This window comes from Triticum aestivum, chromosome 4A (genome assembly GCF_018294505.1).
Source record: "Triticum aestivum cultivar Chinese Spring chromosome 4A, IWGSC CS RefSeq v2.1, whole genome shotgun sequence".
Classification (NCBI taxonomy): Eukaryota; Viridiplantae; Streptophyta; class Magnoliopsida; order Poales; family Poaceae; genus Triticum; species Triticum aestivum.
In genome coordinates, this window is record NC_057803.1 from 660,523,148 (window position 1) to 660,526,111 (window position 2,964).

A 2,964-nucleotide genomic window follows, 5' to 3' on the forward strand; every position below is an offset into this window, starting at 1 on the left:
GATCGCTTGTGTGAGACGAGGGGGGGGGGGGTGCGGCCGGGGGCGCTCGTGGGCCGGTTTTCTTTAGCTATAGTAGTAGCGCTGGTTGCAGGACCACACTACTGCTAAGCCCACCAGCTGTAGCGCCTTTTCAGAACAAACGCTACAGCTAAGTGGGCTACGGATGCTGCCCTGCGGCCCATGTAAAAGTAGCGCGACCCGAACAAACAAACGTTGCTGCTATATGATAGTAGTAGCGTGATTTCTACACAATGCTACTGGTAATTACTAGTAGCGTTGGTTCACAAAAACTCGCTACTGGTAAACTTCTATCTATAAGCATTTTCCTAGTAGTGATCCCAGGCGTCCCTGGTGGGTTGTGCTCACCCAGGCCCATCTCCGGTGCCCATCTTCTGGTATATAGGTCATTTTGACCTAGAAAAGATATAGGGAGATGACTTTTGGGACGGAGCGCCGCCGTCTCAAGCCGGAACTTGGGCAGGAGCACTTTTGCCCTTCGGCGGTGCGATGCCGCTGGGGGAACTTCCCTCTCGAAGGGGGAAATCATCGTCATCATCATCACCAACAACTCTCCCATCTTGGGGAGGGCAATCTCCATCAAGATCTTCAACAACAACATCTCATCTCAAACCCTAGTTCATCTCTTGTGTTCAATCTTGTTACCAGAACTATAGATTGGTGCTTGTGGATGACTAGTAGTGTTGATTACATCTTGTAGAAGATTATATGTTCAGATCCATTATGCTATTTAATACTCCTCTGATCATGAGCATAATTATTATTTGTGAGTAGTTACTTTTGTTCTTGAGGTCACGGGAGAAATCATGTTGTAAGTAATCATGTGAATTTGATATGTGTTCGATACTTTGATAGTATGTATGTTGTTATTCCCTTAGTGGTGTCATGTGAACGTTGACTACATGACACTTCACCATATTTGGGTCTAAGGGAATGCATTATGGAGTAGCAATTAGATGATGGGTTGTGAGAGTGGCAGAAGCTTAAACCCCAGTTTATGCGCTATTCCGTAAGGGACCGATTGGATCCAAAAGTTTAATGCTATGGTTAGAATTTATTTTTAATACTTTTCTCGTAATTGTAGATGCTTGCGGGAGGGTTAATCATAAGTAGGAGGTTTGTTCAAGTAAAAACAACACCTAAGCACCGGTCCACCCACATATCAAATTATCAAAGTAGCGAACACAATTTAAACCAACATGATGAAAGTGACTAGATGAAATTCCCGTGTACCATCAAGAACGCTTTGCCTATAATAAGAGACCGTTTTGGCTTGTTCTTTGCCTCAAAAAGATTGGGCTACCTTGCTGCACTTTTGTTACTACTACAATTACTTGCTCGTTACAAATTATTGCTATCAAAATACTCTGCTACTTACAATTTCAGCACTTGCAGACAGTATCTTGCCGAAAACCACTTGTCATTTCCTTCTGTTACTCGTTGGGTTCGACACTCTTACTTATCAAAAAGAGCTACAATTGATCCCCTGTACTTGTGGGTCATCAGTCTGACCCATATGCTTGGATGGAGGATATCTCATTTGAGGAGGGGGAGGGGCACGACGACCGTGTGGAGGACAACGACAACGACGACTAGACTGCGCCGGCCACCGATCGAGTTGTGTAGGTAGTAAAGGTAGCAAGGTCGCTCGAATAGTGACATTGAATATTCTCAAAATGTTGTTAAGTGACCTTTGTAGTCACTAATTATGTGTAATGATGTGGATTTTTTCAACTATTCTATTAATTTATTGTATTCAAACTTGTGTTTGCCTGTTTGGTATGTCTAGTTTGAGCTTAAATTGCCCCTATATTTTTCAAAAAGATGGCCTAGAAAATCAAATAAAATGAAAGATAAGGATGACGGCTTCCATACCCCTCCATCATATGGCAGATGGCGATCTGCGTGGCAATCACGAATCTGCTAGAGTTGCTCTAAGTGACTAGAGGTAGCATCAGGGTGGGTAGCATACCATCTCCTTTTATATCCCAACTTAATTTTGTACAGATGGATATATGTCGGTCTAGCTTGTGTATTGCTTCCGCCGGCCAACAATGCTTTGCATATATGCTGAGAGCATCTCCAGCCGCTGCCCCCTAGGGGGCCTGAAAAATCGCAGCCTGAGGATGAGCCAACGCTAAAATCGGCTTGAGGGCGATTGGGTTCCCAGCCGCCGCCCCCCCCCCCCGATCGCCCCCAGGCGCCGATATCGGCCCAATTTTGGCGCAAATTTACCCGCTTTTCAGCCCACAAAATTGACATGCCATCGGTGCAAATCAGCCCATATTTGCCGTGCTTCGGCGCAAATCCAACCAAAGTTATTTTTTATCACATAGTTCATCACAGAAAATCAATAGAAATCAAATAGTTTAAAAAATAGTTCAACAACAAATAGTTCAATACAAATTATATAGTTCAACAAATAAAAACTCATAATTCATCACACGTCGAGCTAGGGCGATGCTCTTGAGCCTCCATAGGTGCTCCGCCAGATCCTGCTACAGTTGTTGATGAACCTGTGGGTCTCGGATCTCCTGACGCATATTGAGGAAGGCAGTCCATGTTGCCGGTAGCTGGTGATCAACTTGGGCAAGAGGACCCTGCCTATAATATGGTTCAGGATCAAACACTGGCTCTTCCTGCTCGCTCTCAATGATCATGTTGTGCAAGATGACACAACAAGTCATGATCTCTCACATTTGATATTTCGACCAGGTCTGAGCGGGGTACCGGACAACAGCAAATCGAGATTGGAGCACACAAAATGCTTGCTCAACATCCTTCCTGCAAACCGTCGGTATCCCGCCCTGCGCGGCCCGAGCGCCTGAAAACCCGCCCAGGAAGGTGGCAGAGAGGTTGCAGCGGCGAAACCCTCTCTGTTTTTCAGCGGGGAATGGCCTATCTAGCAGTGATGGGCGGTGGGCGGCGCCGGGACGGTAGGGTGGC